Source organism: Chionomys nivalis, chromosome 3, assembly GCF_950005125.1.
Source record: "Chionomys nivalis chromosome 3, mChiNiv1.1, whole genome shotgun sequence".
Classification (NCBI taxonomy): domain Eukaryota; kingdom Metazoa; phylum Chordata; class Mammalia; order Rodentia; family Cricetidae; genus Chionomys; species Chionomys nivalis.
The window spans coordinates 27,188,610-27,214,052 of NC_080088.1; the positions used below are offsets into that span (position 1 = coordinate 27,188,610).

At 34.4% G+C, this 25,443-nt stretch overlaps 1 protein-coding gene across 1 annotated transcript in view; it reads right to left on the minus strand.

Annotated features, from left to right (window-relative positions):
* Gbe1 (1,4-alpha-glucan branching enzyme 1) overlaps positions 1-25,443 on the minus strand; it is a 239,138-nt gene that overhangs the window by 75,900 nt on the left and 137,795 nt on the right. The window lies entirely within an intron of this gene.

A 25,443-nucleotide genomic window follows, 5' to 3' on the forward strand; every position in this document is an offset into this window, starting at 1 on the left:
ATCAAGAAACATATACAAACAGTAGATAACATCCAGTATGATTTATATAATGATGCTCATTCTAAAAGGAAAACATTAAATTCCCATTAGCCACAGAATCATTCAAAATCTGAGAATAAATAAAAAAGAAAGGAAGAATTATAAAGAAGCTGCCTATGCTGTCTTTTCCCGTGTTCTACCCCTGTCAACCAGATAGTCAAGTACAGATAATATAACTAAATATGAAAATGCTATTTATAATTGAATTTTAATCAAGATTGTTCATGACTACATCATAGTCATGTGAGGAGGTTATTTTCTCTATTAAGAACTTTTTAAAGTATAAAATGGAGAAGTGGCTTCAATGATTATTTTTTTAAAATACTTGACTGAAACTTCGAGCAACTATAATTCCATAGAAGAAATAAATGAGAAAAGACTTCCTCAGATGGTAAAAAATTACACTTATGCCGGGTGGTGGTGGCGCACGCCTTTAATCCCAGCACTTGGGAGGCAGAAGCAGGCGGATCTCTGTGAGTTCGAGACCAGCCTGGTCTACAAGAGCTAGTTCCAGGACAGGCTCCAAAACCATAGAGAAACCCTGTCTTGAAAAACAAAACAAAAAATAAAAAATACATTTACTAGACTGCTCTTTTATAGAAGCAAAAAAAAAGTCTAATTACAAAACCCCCCTCATATTTCATAAAGTATAGTACCCAGAGTTCCACATCCATCAAAACAGAAGGAAAAAAGAACTGTATTACTCAATTAAGAACACCACGTGAAGCAAGCCTATTTCGGACAATTGAAAAGAGGGCAATGTCAATTAGTATTTTCTTCAGATACACAGCTATGGTTGAATTCTCTATCTTATTACAACTGTAGTTTTAAGACTTTAATACCTCATTTAGCTTAATGACAAAGCTGTAATAGTGTATACAAGTCCTTAACACAGCTCAAATTCATGTATTTTTAAACCTACTTCATATTAAAGAACAATCTGACATAAGCAGAGATTAAGTTTTCATAATCAACTCAAGAAGTATAACTTTTACCTCGGAGGGAAGATGAATGCTATTGCTAATATCTACTTGAAATAAGCTACCTAACTTTACAACTTAGTGAATGCTTGAAAAATAAATGGAAGGAAAAACTCAGAAAAATAAGCAATGAAACCAGAAAGAAATCCTGGATGTTCAAGATGCTTAGCTAAAAAACTTAAAAGGTGTATTTCATTTGTATTTTATTAACACATGTTCATTTATTTTGTGAGTATGTAAACATGTGCAAGCTTGGAGAGTGTAAAACAAAGTGGGTGTCGGATATGAATATGAAGTAGAATTCTTGTTGTTGTTGTTTTTGAGACCGTGTAGTAGTTTGAATGAGAATGGCCTCCATATGATCAATTTGAATGCGTGGCCTCAGTTGGTCTAAATGTTTAGGAAGGACTAATGAGTGGCCTTCCAGGGAAGCTGTGTCATTGGAGCAAGGTTTGTGATTTCAAATCCCACATCTATCCTAGTTAACTCTATCTGCCACCTGCTTGTAATAAAGATATGTGATGCTTGCCTGCCTCCCCTGTTGGTCATGGACCATAGCACTCTAGAACTTGAGCCCCAATTTAAACGCTTTCTTTTATAAGTTGCCTTGGCCATGGTGTTTTGTCACAGCAATTGAAAAGTAACTAAGACTAAGAGAATATCACACTGAACATGGAAGTTACAACCTAGCCAGCAAGCCCCAGGGATTCCTAACTACACCTACCTTGCAATGGTAGTGCAAACAGATTTTATCAATATTTACCTGAGTGCTAGGGTTGAACACAGGCCGATATGTTTATTCAGCAAATACACTATTGCCTAAACCATCTCTCTAGCCCCTTAACCATCATTTAAGAAAGATATTCATACTTTAAAATTAGAACTCAACACAGAGACGTTACAATTGTACAGTAATCAAATTATTTTATATAGTTGTATAATTACTTCTTGATATACATTTTTATGCTTTCTTTAACTTAGTAAACTTTAGTTTAGAAATATTTTAGATTTAGAGCAAAACTAGAATGGACTCTTGCAGAGATTGCCTATATACCTTCTTTACCCACACATGTCATAGTTGGTTTAAAAGAAGGTTCAATTCTATATGAAAATTTCAAAAGATCGGAATAGGTTACAGTTTTACATGTCATTAATAGCTTGAAAACATGTTTTTCAATATCATGTATACTTTTTCAATAATGCTACATAGTTACACATACACTTATTTGGTAACAAGATTTGTTTATGTGTGTTTGTGTGTGTCTGAGTATGTGTGTCATGAACACAAAGGCTAGTAAATGACTTTAGATCTCCCATAACTGGATGTAACGACGTAAATTAATGTAGACAGATTATAAAAGTATATACAGCTTTAATGGGGAAATAGACTTACAGGACCACAGGTTCCCGCAGAGAACAGGAAAGCAGAGCAAAAAAAGGGCTGCTGGGATCACGCCTAGCAGATTTATCAGTAAACATTAGCGCGAGGCGAACACGCCCCCCAATGGGTGGGGCTTATCCCTACATCTGGAGCTTTTGTAAGATGTCAGGCTTGCTATGTGGGATGCAGATGCTGGTCATGATTGTAGAGCACTCTGAGCCGTGTCTCCAGCCCACATGATTTCTCTGAAAAGTAAGCTAAGTGTATATTTATATAAAATATAAACTAAAAACCTCCTTAGGGCAGAAAGAATATTTGTCTCAAAGACAAATACATGAAAAGCATAAACAAGACAGTATAAACTGTCCTTAGGCTTTATCTGGCATTCAGAATTCCTTATTTGTCTGGGAGTACAGAGTAGTTCATATATTTTTTAAAAAGTTTAATTCATGCAGACACAGCAAATGTCTTCTAGATCTTCCTAGTTTTTGAAACTGAACTTTTCTTATGCTAAATATTTCTATATCTTTACATGATTGGTTTATACTAATGTACATAAATTTTACATAATAGAAATGCCACAAGCTGAATAATTTCTAGGTAAAAATTGCATTCTAACTTCTGTGAAAATAAAAGGAATAATTGCTCATGAAATATATTTCAGAGACAAAAAGAGGAGGGAAGTGATATGAATTCATTCGCTGAAAATAAGGCATTTCTCTATGTCATGTTTTTAACTAAGAGTAGACGTAATAAAAAGTAACCCACTAATTCCTATTACTACAATACTTCATCTATTCTTCTTTTGGTCAAGAAAAGCAATAAAATTCTTTTTTAAATAGTATTTTATTAAATGTGTTTTTTTATAATTATTAAAAATTTCCACCTCCTCCTTTCCTCCCATTTCTCTCCCCCATCCCCCCAATTCCTCTACCCCTCCCTCTCCAGTCCTTTAACATATGAAAAGAAACAACAACATCTGGGTGTGACAATGTGCAGACACACTTTATTAGCATGGATGGGAAAAAAACAACCAAAAACACTATCTTGTTATATTCCAAAACTAAGCAAATGACAACTGAGTATCTACTTAGAAAATTCTCAAAAGGTAAATTTTATTCTTTAGGTTTCTAAAGTATTATTAACCTTTAAGCAATGCCTAAAAAAATAATTTAAAAAAATAATAGACATAGCCAAAGGAATCATTATGTATCTGAAAATAATAAATCAAATTTTATTGGCTTTAAAACAATATCATTGTTCTTTAAGATTCAGTAATAAAATTTTGTATCTCCTACAAAATGACCAAAAGTAATAAAGACTCACAGCATGAACAAATAAAACGAACTAACATTGAAAGCTTACTTTTCCTAAGGACATGTAGAAAATAGACTCAGGAGAAAAATCTCAGACATAAAAATTTAAAGTTAAGAACAGCAAGCAAAAGGCAAAATTTAAAAAAAATTAAGTCTCTGAAGGGTACTGAATAGATTGGTTGGTAAAGTGCTTTTGCCATGTAAGCAGGAAGAGTTGGGTTCTATACCAGAACCAATGTAAAAAAGTCCTATGGCACATGACTGGAATTCTAAAGGATGGGAAACAATGATAGTGGATCCCTAAGTCTCAACAGTCAGCCACATTCTCTCTAAATCAAGAACCACAGAACAGTGGCATACCCTGTCAAAAAAAAAAAAAAAAAGATGGAATGCAAATGCAATGCATCTTCTAAATATAAGGACATACACGTGTGCAAGCATCACACTAGTGAATGCAAAGAGAGAGATAAACAGACAGACAAATAAAATTATTACATTTCTGTTAAACATTCTCAACTAGATTATTATATTGTTAATCCTAGATTAAGTCTAGATTATTAATTATTAAAACTAGATCATAAGGAACAGTTAATTAGCTTTATATGACTAACACTTTATAAAGAGCTGGTCATTGTTGCATAGGGAAAAAAATAGCAACCAGAGTCAGACAAGCAAAAAAAAAAAAAATGACAAACTTATAATGTTCCATTATTGTGATCCAATGATAGTGTATATTACCTTACCATGACACATGCAGACAATGTAGTTGACTGCAAACTCACTGGCCTGGTGTTGTGGCATATTTAATTGCACTGTAAACCTCAAGATTGCATTAATTAAATAAATCTAACTTGGGTCAAGAAAAAGAGCCAGGAACTAGTTGACAGGAGGTAAAAGGGAGTCAAGAAAATGGAAATAAAATACATAGGAAGTAGTAAGGAGGGACTTGGAATTTGGCAGTGTTTTTGGTTTGGGATGGCAGAAGAGGAATATCTCTTTCTGAGACACTGGCAAGGAGGAAGGTCAGTTGGTTCCTCCAAGGCCTCTCAGCGCTTGCAGGTTTTCACCCCAGCATGTGACTCCCGAGTATTTATTGGTAAAAATGTAAGATTGATATTTAGTTTAAAGCCAACATCCTGTATGTCAGTTAATGAGAGAATTAGAGAACCTCCTAGACAGAATCAGAGAAAAAAAAGTTGTCTAAGGAACAAGTACAGAAGCACATGTGTTTGCATGTACAAAATGTAGAAGTCAATGTTTAAAAAAAGTGAGATCATGGAGTGTTGTCAGGATGAAGATGTAGCTTTCTTTATGTTTGGCATTAATATGTAACCATTCAATTTGATGCAGACAATGCATTTGCTTATTACATAAATATATTCTCAGTTAACTGAACTCAAATTACAAGAGAATTGATTCCATGGTTCTCAAGGCCAACTGCAAAGCTCAGAGAGTCACTAAGGAACTCAATAAAAGTTTTGGGAAACAGGTACACTTAGGACTATGATATTTATGCATAATCATATATAAACAGTCATCAGGGTAATGATTTACAAGGAATCACCCAAGTCAAGTCAATACCAAATCTATGCAGGTTTTGGCAAGGAATTAGTTACCACAGCACATATTACAATCTAGACATTTACAACAAAAGCAGTGTTTCAACATAACCATGTTGCACAATGTATTCACAGGAAGAGAGTGTTACTGTTCCTAGAAGAAGTAAAATGCTTCCTAAATTCACAAGTACCAACCCGTGGCTAGTCTTGGCAGCAGGTGTTTTTCCAGACAACTGTCCTAGTTATAAATTATGAATTTTTTTATCCCCTACAAAACCAGAAACAACTGTCGATTAAGTAATTACAAAATAATTAGTATTACTATTCTGGGGTTAAAAAACAAGCATATTTTTAACAACATTTTCTTTTTAAAGCCACGAGCACTTCAAGATCAAACAAAGGAAGTTTAGAAATATAGGTAAAGTCTAATGTCCTGAACTAAATTTTCCTGCATTCACATGGACAGTGAAAACATTAATGTCATCCATGAATGGACCAGTCTGTAGAATCTAAGATCTAGATTTTTAGTGTGCCACTAAAACAAACTTAAGTGAGTATGACATATCTCAAAATAAAAATTTCCAAAAGATGACTAATACCATATGCTAGAAATTTTTATTTAGTTACTAGAAATTCTGTGGGTTTTTTTTTATTTGTTTGCTTGTCTTGTTTTTGTTTTTCATCTTTATGTAAGAGAGAAGAAGGGGAGTCATGATGTAATCTGAACTCTGAACAAATAAGAAATGTCACATAATGTGATCTCTGGCCACTAATGTGAATTCGTTAATACGAATTCAGTCTTCTCAACTAAATGGTTATCTTGAGTCAAAGCATAAAAGAATGTCTGGAAAATTGTATGATAAAAAATTCAATTGACTTTTTTCTACCTCAAAATGTCATTAGAAAGCTCATAAGGCAGTTGATTCCCATAAAAATATAAAGCAGAATTTATCAGGACAGTATGGCTTTGGAGTACTCCAACATATAAGGTCAATCATTCATTTTCAGATTATTCTCTTGATATTAGGCATTTGATACTTCCCTAATAAGCCATGGTGGTGAAACCTAATGTCTGATCCATTGAGAGATCTAGGTGGTAACATTTACACTGTGATGCCAAAAGTACCTCCGCGACCACCATGAAAATGCTACAGAAGCAGCCAAAAACAGTGAACTATCTGCACATGAATTAGGAACAAAGAATACCTTCACTCATTTGAGTTACACACCACAATTTCACTTATATGAAGCATAAACATGGTTTTACCATTTTAAAAATATTTACCTTAAAAATCTAAAAAAACATACAGTAACATAGCTGACATGCTTGTTAATCATAAGCTACTAAAATGTTTAAATCATAGGTGCCTTATATTTAAACTGAACACATAGATAATGATATATACATTTAAGAATCCTTAGCAATCAAAATAATCAGGATCATAATTGGTTTAAATGATTGAAATAGTCAGTTTCTAATCAAGTAATGAGATTTATTAAGGAAATTCTTGTCATGCACAGATAATTCCAATATTAAGATTTTTCCAAAATATCTGCAAACTCAAAATTGTTGATTGTCTCTCAGTCTGCCAATAAACTTTGTAATGAAATAAAACACGGCCAAATTTTCTTGGCAAGCAAGTGTAATCAGATATAATGACATTTATCTAATGAAATCACATTTTGTAATTCAAATCTATTTGCCTAATGTTCTATTTATTTGTGGTCCAGAATAATGTCTAAAATTTTCAAAATAAGCAACTTGGGTCAACAGATGTTACTAAACGTGCTAATGTTATATACTAATAAATACAAACAGTGGCTGAATCACAAAAACACCAAAAGAAATAGCACATTCCTCTTAGCTGTTCTTCAGGCCATGTGGTTGAACAGCTATTAAGGAATAAATTATCAGAGGAACGGACTGAGCTCGCAAGGTCCAGTTGAAAGGCAGAACGAGGGAGAAGACAAGCAAAGAAGTCAGGACCGCGAGGGGTTTGGTCCACCAACTGAGGCAGTGTACCTGTTCTAATGGGAGCTTACCAAATCCAGCTGGATTGGGTCTGAATAAGCATGTGATCAAACTGGACTCTCTGATTGTGGCTGACAATGGGGGCTGACTGAGAAGCCATTGATAAAGGCACTGGGACTTGTTTTTACGGCATGTTCTGGCTTTTTGGGACCCTGGTCTATATGGATGCTCAGCTCTATAGGCCTGGATGTAGTGGGGAGGGCCTTGGACTTCCCATAGGGCAGGATTCCCTGCCCTCTCTCAAGCACGGTGGGAGAGGAATGAGGGGGTGTGGGGGAGCAGGAGGGATTGGGAGGAGGGAAGGAAGTGTAAATAACTGAATGGAAAAATAAAAAAAGAATAAACATAAATGCATGAAGCAAAATCCTTGATGTTCACATTTGTATTTCAACATGAAAGTTTGAGGAAAGTTTTTATGGGATCATTTCTCTTTTTTTTGGTAGATATATATTATTATTTTAGAATTTGATATATGCAAACAGCATTAATAATATTTATAGAATATTCACCCATATAATGTCTATCAGATCCAACACTCACCCTCCAACCTTTCTCAACTTCCTGTTATTAAGTATCTATATCTAAACCATAACACTTTTTTAATTAAGTGAATACATTGATGTATTTTTGCTTATGTTTTAAACTATAAATTCCGTCAACTAAGAGAAAAGCATGACTTGATTATAATGTGTTAATATATATGCAATACTAAAGCTGTATAGTATACACTTTCAAAAATAAGCAGTTATACTAAATGATCAGTGAATATTTCTATCTTCAATTTATTATCTGTGCATCTTTATATGATATAAGCTACCATAGTACTTGGTATGAATGAACATCGATAATTCAAATTAATTATTTTTTTAAAAAAACTTTCTCTTTATACCTAGGTTATAAATAGCTTATAATACATTGCATCAAATTGTTTTTACTTAAATGATCTGAAGGTACTCTCTTTTTGTTTGCCAGTTGTGAAGACAGGTTCATACTATACATGCCTGGCTGACCTGAAACTTGCTATATAAACAAGGCTAAACTTGAGTTCACAGAGATCTGCCTATATATCCCTAATGCTGGACTTAATCAGATACCTTAACAAATAAATAAACAATATAGAATTACACAGTGTTAAGCTTGTATCCTAAATGTTTCCATTTAAACCTATCTTAAGAACACTCAAAAATTTTCAAGTCCTACTTTTCTATAATTTAGCACATATTACTCTCTGCAGAAGGAAGATTTTATAAAAGCAAACTTTTAGGAGAGTGCTACTGTGTAAGTTCTTCACCTTAAGTGTGTAAGTACGTTTGTGTATACACATACATGTTGCATGCATGTATGAACTTATAGTAAAAGTTGCAATGGAGTGACATGGGCAGGATAAGTAAATGTTAGTGGCCTAATAGAAGGATGCATTTTGAATCAACAAACTATGCACTCTGTTAATAAAAGCCCAGAGTTATAAAGTATATTTTTAAAAATATGTGTTAATACTGATTCCTGGCATTTGTATTCCTAACAAAGTTTGCTGACCAAGGTAATTTTCAACACATCTTTGTCTCTAATACAGACTTGTAGAGACTAGGTGGATGGCTTAGGTGGTAAAGTGCTCGCTGAGCAGGTATGAGGTTCTAAGTTCTGATACCGAGTACCCATGTAGAGAGTCAGGCACAAAGGCACACAGGTAAAACATGAGCACTGAAAAGGTAGAGGCAAAGGGTCCCTGGGGCTTACTGAACAGTCTAGCTGAGTAGGCAATCTCCAGGTTCAGTGAGAGAACCTGCCTCAAAAACAAGGAAGTGGGTTGTGGGACAAAGTGACCCTATTTTATTTCCATCTTGACTCAAGGTTAGATAATTCAAGTTTGACAAGACCAATAAGATTTTGGCAAGGTGGTGGTGGTGCCTATCTTTAATCCCAGCATTTGGGAGGCAGAGGGAGGAGGATCTCTGTGAGTTCGAGGCCAGCCTGACCTACAAGAGCTAGTTCCAGGACAGGCTACAGAAAAACCGCATCTCAAAACTGCCCCAGCAAAAAAAATGTTTAACCAAGGATGTGGTTACCAGCTGTTTTAAGTCTTAAGGAGGTAATTACCCTTGTTTGTTCTTTTTATCATTGTAGCGAAGACTTTTGCCCTTCCCTTTTGCTTTGGGTATATAAGAGCTATAAGAAATAAATTCGAGGCTCTGAAAGCCCTCCTGATTGTATTCTTCTGTCTCCTACCTATTTCTTTCCTCAATCCTCACTCCCCTTTTCAGGCACATACGAACAGGTAGACGGTGGGCAATTGAGAAAGACATGGAAAAAATCTTGCACTACCCCATGGCCTTTGCATGCATGTATACACATGAGATCACACCTATAAACACACTCACACATAACTTCACACACACAAACATACACACACACACACATACACATTGACTTCTTGGAAAAACTTTGTCACCATCTTCTGCCAAGCAAGCCAAGCTAAGCTTCTATGTTTTATTAATGTCCTAATGTTTAATCAGACACAGCTGAAGTAATCTGTGGAACTTCACAGATGTCATCCTAACAAAACATTGTTCTTCTTGGCATGAATTAATGTACGTTAGGTAGCCACATAAAGGTAACAGGCAAACATATGTTTTCCAAGCATGACTAAAACCCTCACCTTAGTTATACAATGAAGATGACTAGTACTTCATATAAAAAATAATGACAGTACTGTGATTGCATATGTAGCAAGAGAAATATGTTTTACCTAATAATTAACTTTTATGAGCTTACTTTGAAGTTAAATGTTGGGAAAAACTTACTAATCAAATATATTTTAACTTTTTCATTCCAATTTACTTCTAGTAAGAGTAGCTTTAAATGAGCAATTATAATATTTACCTTTTAGAAATTTCTCATCTTGGTAATTCCTCATTGTCTTATTTAATCATAATTAAATATATAAGATTATTAACTTATTTTTAAGCAGTACCATTTCAAAGATGGCTTAACAGATACATGGATGAAAATAGCATGTGTCCATAAGACATAAGCTCTCTCTCTCCAGCAGATATTCTCTGAAACCCTCACTGGACACGGCAGTTTTCTCTTTTCTTTCTTGATATATTCATTTTTATGTTTGAATTCATTGAGTGTGTGTGTGTGTTACAAAAGCATATATACAGAGTTGTAAAAATAAAGATATCTGGTACCCTACCTTGATGCATTTCATGAAAAAAGTTATGACTTATTGTCCTTAATTAAAATAAGCCGGGTGGTGGTGGCGCACGCCTTTAATCCCAGCACTCGGGAGGCAGAGGCAGGTGGATCTCTGTGAGTTCGAGACGAAAAAGTTATGACTTATTGTCCTTAATTAAAATAATCCATATTGTTCTAATACACTAAGTTTGCTGAATTAAGAGTAAAAGCTTAATTCTAGCAAAATTTAATAAAGTTCAATTAACAAATAATCTTTCTAAACCTAAGAGTAATGATTTTTGCAGGAAGTTATGGAGTTTGATTTCTCTATAATTTTATAAATTCTCATGAAGCTAAACTGAAACTGAAAGGAAAATTCAAGATCAGGATATTTGAGTTTCAGAATATGGACTAAATAATTTGAATTTATGTACATTCATGGAATTTAGAACAAAAAAATATTATCACATAAAAACCAAATATCAGGATCATCTTCCATGTTTCTCCTATTATAACTCTAGCCATCCTTGAATACCCACGATAAAGTATTTCCACAATTCTGTGCATCATGCCCCCGCCAGGCAACATTGACGTTAGTGAGTCCCAGATCCCTCACCCATGAATGCCTTGTGAGGAGAAACATTTTGTCCACTTTTATATTAAACTAAACCCAACTGTTCTGCCATAAATTAATTAACTTATGTACTTATAAATTAATGCACATAAAAATGATTTAAACGTAGATGCTGAATAAAAACTTTTTGAAAACAAAACCTTGTCTCAGAAACAGTACATTAAAAAAAAGCTAATATTATTTTACAGACACATACATAGAAAAAAGGAAATTAAATACAACAAAACTCCTTGACTTCTGAAAAAATTCAAACATGAATACTAAGTATTCCATAAAGGGAAAGCTACGAAAGTGTCTCTGGTTGACTGATGTAGAATTTAAACTACAAACATCATGAAGAAAACTGAGTAAGAAATTAGTTAGAAAATTGAGTAAAAAAATTATCTTCTTTTTTATAATTCCTCTTTAGTAATTTTTAACAACATATTTACCACTAGCAAAATCACTATATTCGTTGCTAATCTTATTTTCTCATTAATGTATTCATTTTTTATTAGAAGTTTAAACACACATGGGCATTCAGACAAATATACATTTAAAAAACAGAGTAATATGTCTGGGCTCAGTAAAAGTTCACATTGACCTGCATGTAGAGCCTACATTGGGATAAGAAGGCTTATGATTAAATATTGAACATTTCCCCAAATGTTGCATCAGTCTCCAGTGAGGACAACAAAAGAAAGGAACCATGAGACATCTGTATCCTTGAGGAATCTTCAGTTTCTTTTTGTTTGTTTCATTTATAAATTTTGCATTGCACATTGCAGCCTAGAATTTCAAAGAGTTCTGCAATGATTAATTGAACAAATCATCCATACTGATCAAATATAATGAAGAACTTTTACATACATATGATTTATTTATCAAGGACAGAAACATGGGGAAAACAGAACTTCCAGCATCCAGGAATTACATTAATGTGAGAATGGATAAGTATCGACCAAACAAATACTACATATAAAAATAAAGCCATGAAGCCGGGATTCTCTAGTGCATGAAAATGTGAAAATATAAAGAATCAAGGTGTACTTTTTTAAAGTTAATTTTATCTGGTTATGTAAAATTAATACAGTGATATATAATAAATGCTTACTAAATGCTACAGTTTGTAATGAGTGTTTCGCATGATTAATTATGTAATTCCCACAGCAACTCTCAGAAGCACAAATCATGACAAGGGTCAGTAAACTTCTCTTGTAGAGGCAGTAAATAAACATCCTAGGCATTGTGGGCCATTGGAGGTCTTGACTTATGATACAACAACCCAGTTCTGTTGTTGTCAAGGAAAGGAGGTCACAGTAAACATGTAAAGTACCAAGTATTGCTGAATTTCAAAACAAAATTATTTATAAAAACAAGCAACAGCCAGACTTGGTGCAAAGGCCATATAATTTGCTCTCCAGGCAATACCAATTTATGAATTATACCAGTACCAATATTTAGTTTTCACCTGGCAACATATCTAGATAATGATGAAATCAGAATTTAAACTCAAATCTATTATCATACAAGACAGCAGCTAAAAAATTCAAAATTCAAATCTAGCCAGGAAGAAGAGATTTTATAGTAAAACATGCACAGACATATTCTAGAATAAAAATGAACTATTTGTAATAAATAAATCAATACATTATAAACATTATGGTACTAGAAACAGTCCTAACAAGAGAAGGTTACATTCTTCAGTAACCTGGGTAAAATGCAGAAAACTTCAGAAATCCACTTTCTTTAAGGACTTAGTTTCTTAGAGCTCCATGGCATAGGAAATGTGTGTGTGTGTGTTTGAAATATATATATACATTTATATTATATTATATTATATTATATTATATTATATTATATTATATATTGTACCAAAGTTACACACAGGGTATTACATATTGTCATTAATATCAGGTATTTTTCTACTATCATGACCATGGTAACCTACAGAATGTTAGAGAATAGATGGTTCATTTTGGACTTATAAATTCAAATGGGAAGAATCCATTTCTGTTACAGTATGAAAGCATGACAGTAACCACCACCATGGGGTGTCAATGACATTTGAAAGAGCAAACAGGAAACAGAAAGAACACACTGGAAAAACTTCACAGTTTTGAAGCATCAAAGCTCACCAGACAGATTTCCCTAGACAGACCACACCTCCTAAACCTACTCAAACAATATCATCAGCTGTGGACCACGTAGTCAGATGCCTGGAAGTAAGAGGGATAGGTCATCAAAACAGCATATCATCTATGCCCTGGTTCTTTGCAAATGTGCAGTGTATGTCCAGGTTGAGAATAATGGTCTATACCTGGTCCATGACTTGCTTTGGTAGAGCATACTTGTCGCAATAAAGAAAGTCACATATCCCTTGCAATAAACTACAATTAACAGGCTTGTAACAGGGTCCATGCTGATCTGGTTCCATACTTGGACATTATCTTACCCACTAAGCACTAACCCAGTTGTCTGCTTTCAGTGTCTGAAGCATAATTGAGCTCCTCTCACCTACAGATATTTATCCAGCTATGACTTTGGCAAGAAATCTCTATATTTATGACAGAGTCCCACTCTAATGTCAATCATATTTCTTGCTACCTATATCTATGTGCACCTTTTTATTATTAACTACACGCTCTTGCTTATAATTCATCACTTATATGACGCATTGGCTATTTTCTGTTTAGCAACCCGTTCCCTTCTATAAAGCAATCATGTGTCATTACACAACCAGTTTTTAAAACTGATTTATTATAGATCTTCTTTCAAGTAATACATCTCTGCTACCATCAGAGACTTTGCATTTTGTTCATGGCTGTTTAATCCCCAGAGACAGCAGAGTACCTGTTACTTAGACAATATAGGAAATACCTGCAAAATGAAGAAATGAAGAGACACAGAACAAGAAATCACATCTCTTCCATTCCCATTATAAAATTCTATGCAACACTGTTCTTTCCGGATCAATGTCTTTTAGTTTGGAGAACTATGTGCATGAACACAAATACACACACGTGCACACGCACACATGCATGTACAAATACAAAAAGAAAAAGACAAAAATAAAAGCTGCTCATACATTGAAGACATATTTGAAATTCATAGTTCCTTCATATTTTATTCAAAATGAAAGAAGCCGAGTTTTGTTTTGCTTGTTTTTTTCCTTTTGTATTTAGATCATTATGATCTATTGTTATCCAAATGTGGAGAAATGTAATTTTGCCTCTGAGTACGATGGCATTTAAACACTATTGTAATGCATACCACTATTTTATTCACTTTTCTTTCATTTTCATATTTTAACTTAATTATTTAAGCAAGTATTTAAATTTTTAGCTTACTTGAGAAAAGAAAGCTTGTTCATAGAAGCTGGTTTTTCAAAATGTATGCTCAGCTTAAAAATCATATCAATCTAATTAATTTTTTATTGTCTCTTCGATCCCCTTAGACCAAAATCTGCTACTTTTATCAAAGTTAATTCTTATCCCTAAAAATTCAGCAAATTCCACAGTGGTTGTTAGATATCAGCATGCCGCTACACATACAAGCATCCCAAGGGATTTCTGGTCAAGTCTTCAAATTCTTATAAGAAATCATTGTTTTCAGGAACTGAGAACACTGTGCAAACCATTTGGCCTCTGGTCCCACAAACACTGCTTAGGGCTAGGCATGTTTGCCCCAGGGAGAAAAAAAGTGTTACAAAATAAACTCCAGTGTTTTTTTTTTTTTTTTTTAACTTAAAACTCATAGTAAGGGACACTTTATTTAAGAATATGAATTTTAAATGTTATTATTTGATTAAATCAGGCATTTAAGAGAACCGCTTACTGAGGGCAGTGAGATGGCTCAGTAGGTCAAGAAACATGCAACAAAATGTTTGAACCTGAGTTTAAATGCAACCCTCACTGAGGAAGAAAAACCTCACCCCTACAAATGGTCCTCTGATCTCCACATGCCTGTAAAATGGCACCTGACTGACTCTCCCATCCACAAACCATTGTCTTCTTCCTTTTAGACAAGGTCTTGCAGACTACATTTTCCGTATCTGCTGCAAGCATCACTAAAGGTTAGCAATTAGTTTTTTAACATTTGCTGTCTTTCACTGACACAATGACCTCTCATTGTGAACACTTCAAACTCCTCCACACCATGAACTCCAAATAGACACCATGAAATGACTGTCAGAATGACACTGTGTCTTAACTTGTTAATGGGATTCTCCTCTTTCACTGAAGATGGGATTCTGGGATGAAGAAAGAAGAGGAAACTGCCATTGACGGAGGCCCAGAATGGATCATGGAGTTATAGCTCACTTTCTCACTACACCATGGCAGGAAGTAGAGGAACGCAAGCTTTGCCTCCACCTCTAATTCGGCAGGAAAATTAATTTGAAAAACAAAAACAGGAGAAAATTACACACATTTCAATTTTGCGTGAAACAAAAGTCTTCACAATGAAATGGAGATCCACAGTAGCAACCTCTCCATATTCATGACGGAGGGTCGAAAAGAGTGGCAGCTGCGAAAGAGCCTATGCAATAAACAGAGAAACAAAGGAAAGGAAAGTCATTTCAGGAGTGCGTGCAAATACGTCTGGAGGTAGGGGTTCAACTTTATGTGTTCTACCTTTGGCCTTATTCGTGTGTGTGTGTGTGTGTACGTGTGTGGTGCAATGCACCTGTGTGCATATGCATGTAGAGACCAGAAGTTGGCATGGGTGTCTTCCTGTACTTTTACTTCTTTGAGACAGGATTTCACAGTGAACCTAAAGATGATGTAATTAGGCTGGCTGACTGACCGTAAGCACCCTGGATCCACCAGTCCTTGTCACCTCCAAGGGATAAGACTGCAGATTGGTACCATAATACCCTATATGGTTCTATATGGTTTCTAGGATCCAAACATAGGTTCCATATATTTTTATGACACGTGCTTTTCTCAACATTTACCTCATAAGTTATTTTTAGTGTGGTACAATTTACAAAATTCTCCAGCTCCCTCTTCTTAAACTAACAACAAATCTTTGTTTCTAGTGCAGAGTGAACAATACTCAATTGAAAGCTCTATCTTGAAAAGAATCAGAGGACCTATCTTGTTATTTTCCAAAGTATTCTTAAGTATGAAGCCATCATATGCCAAGACGGAATATTATGTGTTGATGTGACTTTAACAGAGTCACATTATCTAATTATAGACAAAAAAAAAAAAGACGGAATATTATGTGTTGATGTGACTTTAACAGAGTCACATTATCTAATTATAGACAAGAGATTTTAGGTAAACAAGAGACACTGTCTACCCCAAATCACTGGATGGACAATGGAATGTTGGGGACAATGGCCCACTTCTATCTGACTCACACTTAAAAACTTTGCATAGCCTCAGACAGAAATTTAAGATTATAACCTGCATGTTCCTGGAGTCTTAATTTTTAAAATTTATGTACTAATTGTTTCTTTCATTTGCTCTTGAAATTTTGTGAAGAAAATTGAGCTCTCTATACCACAGGAGACTCCTGAACCTTACAGCAATCTCCCAACTTTGCCTCTCACAGAGCCTTCTCTGGAATGTGTGCTTTTCATTTATAAATTATCTTTATAATGCATCCTTTGTGGAAAAGCAGGCCTAGAGTGGTTAAACCTACATAGGAAAAATTAAACTATCGGGATGTATTATCCTAACTATTATAGGCTGTGAACATAGAAATTATTCACAGTAGAGCCACAAATACATCATACTTGGCACTCTCGCTTGTCACTAACATAAAAAATGTGATTCTGATTCATTCACAACCAATTCCATAAGGAATCAATGAGAAGAAAGTGAGAGAAATGGGGCATTAAAATGTTGTTAATGATGCTAATGTGAGGAGATACGGAAACAGGCACAAAATATTCAGGAAATGCCTACACAAAAAAATTAGTAATGTGAAGTATAAACTTCTCCCACAATTGCCTGGTGTTTTGTGCCACATTTTAGACCTATTGATTTAAGATGTACCTTCTTTTTCCCTGGAGCAATAGCAGTTTCACCCCACAGAAGCAACTCTGGCCACGCAGCTTGTTTTTCCCACATCATCATCCAAGCATATAACACTCTGACCTTTCATTTACTATGCTAATCAACAAATCATTTCAATACCTCTTGTTTTGCAGGACTTGCTAGTTTTTGGTAATAGATAAAAAAAAATAAACCAAAGTTTTCCTTTTTAAAGATTAAAAAGAATATCTATTTAAAGACAAATACATTCTTATGAAAAGGTAATGTTTATATATAAAAGGCCTACAATTGGTTTTCATAATTCATAAAAACTTCACAAGGAAAGATAATTCTTTGAAGTTGCATGATCTTATTAAAGCAAGAAAAATGATTTTGATAAACAAGGTTTTATATATTTTTCTAATGTGGTTGTGGCCCAGGGATCTCAGAAATATTGTCACATCAAAATAATGTCTGAAAACAAAAAGGCACTAGGTCTCTGAAGCTCCACAGCTTGTTGATAACACCGTGATGACAGGCGCTGTATATGAAAAGATCCTCTTCAGTTGCTACCACTGTGATCTAAGGCATGGGAAAGGTGATCCAATGGCTTTCAAGTTCAGTATTACAGCTCAGAATCACTGAATCAGGAGCACTGGCAAGTCCACAATTTAGCTCCTTAAAAACATAAAAGTGGTGTGTTTTCCCTTCTCTATCAAGAAACCCCTTAACGGATTGAGGCAAGAAATGTAATCTAGTCACTGTGTCTAGGAATCCAACTTAAACTGAATGATTGATTTAACAATTTCTAAGCACATACTAGCCTTTGAAAAAGTAAAATTACACTTTACATCACTCTCAGTGATAATTACAATATATCACTGCTTCTTCCATCCAATTGTAAGAGTGACCTCTTCCATCCAATTGTATATACTGTGTATAGAAGATAGACCACCAACAAATGTTAGTACAATGCAAGAGCTATAATGCACATGTATTTTAAGTATAAAATAACAAACCCCAGTATGATGATACATTTCTATACTGGGCAATGACTAAGCAATTCTTAACTCTAATACCATATGAAAATCAGAATTCACCTGGTATATTGCACACAGTTCAAAATCTGATATTGAAAAGGAAGATAGATCAGTTTAAAATTTTTATCAATAGAAAATTACAAATATGTAATGTAACAAGAAAAAAACAATTAAAAATGAAAATTGTCTGGAAATAACATACCCCCCCGAAAATAATTCTGAAAAACATACAATAATGGAGGTGATTAGCTCCCTGTTACAAACTTCCACAGGCAACATGGTGACAGATATTCAATGGAAAACTGAACTTTACGATGAATAGATTTGACCAAATATCGGAAAGGGCTAATTCATGAAATGAGTTTCAGTTACTGAAAATATTCATGGATAAGGTAAAGTGTAGATTATGAAGAGAAAGCTGGACTTAACCATGCTTTTGGGGGCCTTTCAAAGTCTTAAATCTGAACTCTCTAGGATGAGACAACACTTAGACTGATATAGTATCTCACAGAAAGAACTTGCATGGAGTAAGTCTCCACTGAGGGTGGCAAAAAGACATGGAACTGAGGCATCAGTACAAATGCTTTTCGATGCAGAGTCAGCAAATACTGAAATATGTAAAAATCTTGTAAGAAACCTGATTTAACAAAATCAAGACATATGAAAGAAACTGAAAAACTGAATCAATGAAAATATCATTTTGGGAACAGAAAAATGACTTGCATGATGACTAGGAAAGCAAACATCACTTGTCATAATGAGATACACTTGCTTAATCTGAACAACAAACACTAGATCAATTTGAACTGGCAAGAATTCAAAAACCGAAATACTAACCTCCTAGGACCATATAATTCTGTTCATTTGAATACTGTTAAGTCAGTTATTAACCCCCCCACCAAAAAAAAAACCCTCTTTGAACTGAAATAAAGTTACTTCCTTGATAAACATTATGGTCCCAATTACATCTTCAGGGTCCGCCCTTCCTAGTCATAGCCAGCATATGTGGTCACTACTGTTTTATCCATTGTGATAGTTACATGCTGATAGTTCACTATGGCCCTCAATATACTTCTTGGATAATACCAAATAGTTTCATCTATTTATTGTTCTCCTTTATATTCTATATTATAAACAAGGTTATGAACAAACTGAGGTTTTGTTAAGTTTACAGAACTCTAAAGTTTTAGTATATATGATAGACACACTTATTCTTGCAGGTGATTTGTATACAATTTGCCTCAGTTTGGAGCTTATTCATTTTTACCAGAAGTTAGTAAGTCCTTATAATTTTGATAAATTCCAATAAATTAATTTATTATAGACTGGGAGCTCTAGACCTGAAGACTTTTTTCTAGTTCTTTTTTCAATTTTGCATTTTAAAAAGTCAATTCCTGCCTTCTGCTGAGTTACCATGTATGAAAAATGTAAAATTTCAGTGGAGGCTTTTTGTCTATAATACTCAACTGCTGCAGCATCTTTTGTGAAACATTTGTCGCTCCTCCACTGACAGACCATTGTAGTGCAGCCAGATTAGGAAGGCATATTTGAGCATTTCTACTTCTGAGTTCTCTATTCTGTTCCATCAACATCTGTGACATTATGCACAAGCAGTTTCATTTTTTGTTTCTGATATGTATGTGTTTCATTTCCCCTTTGCTTTATTTCCCTCGCTGCACTCCATCACTGTGCTTAGTAAGAAAGGCAGGGATAGACATATATGCCCTGTTCTCTGTTAGTAGGAAGCCTTTAGTCCACAGCCATTATTAGTACACATTAATTTCAGAAACTGATGACTCCTATATTACCTAGCACAGATGCACACCACACATTAGTTGAGGAGAAATTGGTTGTCATCTTTGGGTGTTTCCCTTTTATAGGCATTGACTGAGCGTTATGATAAATAGGCACTGAACATAACCAAAAAGTAGTTTTCTACATCTACTAACATGATTCTTTCTTCAATATCCTGTTGCAATTTTAGGTTATTTTGTTAGATTTCATTGATTTTTACATTGAATGTGTCTCCCAACTCTGGATAAACTCACTTGGCTACAGTGTACAATTCCATTCAGGTATTCCTGAACCATCCTTTGTAGGGTCTGCTTCAGAATTTTAGGTCTCTACTCATATGTATTCCTCCGCAGTTTTCCCTTTATTACTTTTATCTGATTCTGATTGAGAGCCTCATGAAATATTTGCTTCATGAAATTAAAGGAAAGTGTTTCTCCTTTTCATACTTTATTTCTGGAATAAGTTTTATCTAATTAGTGACAATTTTTTAAAGTATTTTGTGAAATTATTCATTAAAATCTATATAGACAGATTTCTTATTTTAGATGCTTTAAAATTATTGCTTATACTTTTGCAGTAGTTGTAGCATATGCAAATTATTTTATATTAAATAGTAGGCAGTCTTTTCTTTTAAAAAATACTTGCTTAATCTAAGCTAGCAAATTTATTCATGTAGAATCATTCATAGTGTCCTTTAGTAACTCTGTGATGTCAGTAGAATGATATTAACCTAAAACGTAAAGACAGGACAACTCTCATACATATATACTCCCACTTCCACTTCCTTTCCTGCTAATCTACCATCTCCTTTATTTTTCTCTATTCAAAAACCAAATTTAACTACATTTTTGATTTTTTGGGACAAGAGTACAGACTACAAATCCTTTTACTTTTCTTCCATCTGAGTATGTCTTAATCTTTCCATTACAGAAAGACATTGTCAGTCTTTCCTAATTAAATAACTGTAGTGTCTATTTTATATGAAAGCATTTTAATATGTAGTAAGTTTGAAGCCTTAATAACTTACATATTGAACTTGTTTTACAGTAAGTTCCAACAAACAGCTTTCCAAAAGGATGGCAGTATTGTGTCAACCCCATGAAAAGGGATGCGTAGAAGTAATCTCTTCACTTAGAGAAAGGAAGAAATGCTTGACCTCAGAAAACCCTTATAAATCCACTCCTGAATTTCAAATCATACTAGTGAGGAAGATTTTTCAATGTGTTAATATTTATGCAAGGCATAGTGGAATACACTCTGAATATCACAGAAAACTGTCTCTTCCTTTCACAAGCTAAACTAATCCCTTTTCCTCCACTACATTTCACCTTGGCTTTTGGCTTAACTCTTTCTCTCTCACAACTCAGACATTCCATTACTGTACATATTCCAGTCTGACTGCCCACTGGACGAAGAAGGAGGACATCACATTAACTACACCTTAATTCACACATGTAGAAATGAAAGGGCTGTCAGTTGGTTACATACACAGTTATCATTTGAGAACAACAGAGATATTACTCTTTTTTGCTTAAATTTTGTTTTTTTGTGAAATTTTGCTATACATTCAGAAACACCTTACCTATTATGCTACAATATACCTCTGAAATATATAAAATACCTTTTTAAAGATCCTAAAATTGTATCAACATGATAAAACATGAACAAAACAAATCACATTTATCATTTTGTCCTCCCATGCAAGGATTAGAAAATTTTCATTTGTCTGTTTTTCTGGAGTTGTTTCTTCTCTTAGTGAACCAATTAATAATGCTGGAGTAAGAAGAATGCATTGTTACCCTATAAGATACACAACTAGTAACTGATCCTTACTGATGGCTCAGCAATAGCTCACACATATTCAAAAGTGCTCAGTCCATAGAAACTATGTTCTTCATACTATCCAAACCTTTAACAACATGACTCAATGTTTCGTTGAAACTGCATTTGTATACACATCAATGCTAGGAGAATGCTCAATCAAGCTTTCTCCTTATAATAAAGCACATCAGTGCCAAAGCCTTCTGCTATATTAACTTACAATTAAAACAGAATAGATACAGGCCAGGGTGTCTTCCTCTCTCTTAAGACTGGAGGGGGATGGGAGGAGGGTATGTGGAGGGCGTGGGAGGGAAGTGAGAGGAGGGGAGGAAGTGGGAATTTGGATTGATATATTTTTAGGTAATAAAATAAAATAAGAAAAAAGAAAACAGAATAGAGAAATTAAGATTACCATCTACTATTGCTTCAATAATGGTATAGTTATCATAAAGAATTGAAATAAACAATTACATTGATTATTTCTGATTTTATGTTTATATTGAGGTATTTTATATTAACATAAATTCTAAATTAAAATAATTATGACACTTTATATAATGATCCATTAAAAAATGGGATGGTATTTGTAATAAAATTTGTAAGTCACACGTACCAAATTCATCATATCAAGGAATCTGGGTAAGAAAATCCAATAAAATTGTGGCTGAATATGAGATTAAATAAAATCACAAGGCAAATAACAATAAACACAATTACTTAAAATTATCCTCTAGGTTAGAAACAGTCACATTTAAGAATTCTTTAGGGACTTAATTAAAATACTTTTCAAACATGATCAAGAGAAGTAAATTTGGCTCTGTATGTTTATTTTGAATTTTAAAATGTGTTTTAATTTAAGAAAAGAAAATAACACATTTTATTAAAAATAAAGTCTTTTTCATTATATTCCATTTCAGTAGGTCTCTTGGGGAAAACCCTTTTTCATGGTGAGTAAAAACATAATATTAAAATGTCATCACAAGAAACATTCCCCAATTTATGAACTAAATATCGTTATACTGCAGACAAACTGTATTGTAGTCTACAACTGAATATTACTTATTACTTATTATTGATTACTTATATTTAATTTCTTTTTAAATATAGCTTAATATTTAAATAAAATTAAAACTGAAAAATATGTAGCAATGATTTAACAGACACCATAGATCTATGAAAAAATTTTCAATAATAAATAAAAAGAATTGATATCCAGTCTCTCCACATAGACAAATGCCTCACATATTTCTCTAGGGCCTCATTCAGTGGGTGTCTCTGAACCACCCCATCCATATAACCTGCTCAAACTGTCACAGTTTTAGGGAGGTCCCACATGAAATGTCCTGGCTTTGTCTAGACATGCCTGCCTAGACCAAAACTAATCTCTAAGCTTCTGCCAGAACCCACGGTATGGTACTTCAACCCATAAGCCCCTTGCACAACACATTCAACCTTTACCCCAGCCAGATCTACTCCCACACTCCAGGGTTGGAACAGGAAGCCCACCTGGCTTTCCAGCCACATGACTTCATTCCACCCAAGCCATTTGCAGCATCTCTACACAACCCACAAGAACACCTTCCCTCTTGCTCTAATATTCTCCGTCCATATAAGAACAAAATAAGGTCTCTTGCCCAAATCTCATCACAAAAATACAATCAATATTAAATATCACAGGACTACCTTCTCCCCAAAGACTAGCAGTCCTGTGGAAATGTTTGTCAATGAGATTGACATAAACGAACTCCTGGATACAAAATTTAAAAGAACAATGGTGAAGTCCATCATAGAATTCAAGGAGTTTGAAGAAGACACAACCATTTTTTTCATATTTCTGTTTTTTGTGCTCAATCCTCTGTTTTATCTTCAAGTCCTGATAGAGTATTTTCTACTTAATACTTTCTCCATGTAAGACTTTCTTTTGTGTTTTCTATCTGAGTTACTGAATTTTCAATTCCATCTGCATTTCAGCTTGGGACTCCTCAATGTTTCTATCTCCTTATTGAATTCCATGTTTAAATCCTGGGTTTTCTTTTTTGTTTAAATAAACTTTTTTGTGATTCCATGGGCATCACCATGTGTGTTAATTTCTCTTACTTCTTGATTTGATTGACCTCTTTCTTTGTGTCTTCTTTAAATTCCTTCATCTGGGTACAGGAAGATTTTTTTCTTTGTTCTAAATCTCTTAGACTGAGAATATTTGATCAGGAGAGAGGGTGTGCACATGGATTGTATATAGATGTTGTACAAACAAATATCCAGACTACCTAATGACTCAGCTATATCACTGATTTGCATATGCCAAAGGACTCCGCATTCTATTACACAGATACTTGTTCAGCCATGGTCATTGCTGCTCTATTTACAATAGCTAAGAGATGGGGAAAAAAACTAAATATCCTTCAACTCACTAATTGAAAATGAAAATGTGGTGCATATACATTATGTAATACTACTCAGCTGTTGAGAAAAAAAGGTGAAACTATGAATTTGCAGTTAAATCGATGGAGCTGGGAACCTAGAAAAGAGCATATTCAGTGAGGTAACACAAACCCAGAAAGACAAAGTCACGTGTTTTCTCCCATGGGAGGCTCTTAACTGCAACAAATCTTCAGATATGAGGATATGACCTAGAGTAACTGCAGAAACCAGAATAGGAAAGTGAAACCATGGCAGGGTTATGGGCATGGGGAGGCAACAGAGATAAAAACAGAAGAGTACAAGTGATCTGATCAGAAAAAAAAAATGTGAAGGAGAAGCTCTAACTAGGAAATGAGGAGAGAGATAAATATGGATGGAAGGGGGTAAAAATAATAGTGTGTGTTAAAAAAAGCCACAGTGAATCAACAATCTAACTTAAAAATTTAAATGCATACAAATTTGTGTATAAATGTACATATATAGTTCAAGTGAGATTTTCTCATCTGCTCTGATAATATTCTTCCAAGACTCAAAGACCATCTAACATGAACAAACCAACACCAGGCTTAAGTTCTCTTTTGAGTTATTGATCAGGGTTGTCCAAAAGACTTCCAAAAATTTTACAAACTATTGCTATTGGTGTTGGTTTTCCTAGATGAGATTTAAGACAAGTCCCTGTTATTGAAAACACCATACATGCATCCCAGAAGCAGGTCCAGAGGCCGGCTGGAACTGACATGAATACTTTTTTCCAAGATCTAGCTTTCACACAGCATTCCAAAGGAAGGAGGAAACCTCCTCAGTTATGAGACCTATAAACCACAGCAATGGCCAGAATGGCACGATAAGCCAAAGGGTACAGTAGTGGTAGAAATACCTTGGAAGTAACTAGCACCGAATTTGACATACAGTTCACTTGATAATCAGGAAACCATGCCTGATATTGACGACCAGGGCAACTGAAGCCATAGGTCTTGAAAGAGAACCTATACTACTTGATCAAACCAGAATTAATCCTGCAGCGGTGGGAGATAAGGTGAAGCTTTTCAAATAGTCACTACTGGTGCAGAAAAACACATAAAGGCATATGTGTAAGTACACACTCATTTATTTAACACGAATGTTCAACACTCACACAACCATATCCCCAGCTTTTTTTCCTTTGTTGCTAATGTCCTATTTTAACATTAAACACCTAGAGAAGAACACAATCTTTTCCTATACACCATTTGGGCAACTGAAGAATCCAAGGGTCTTGGTCTAGGAATAACATTTTAGAGACA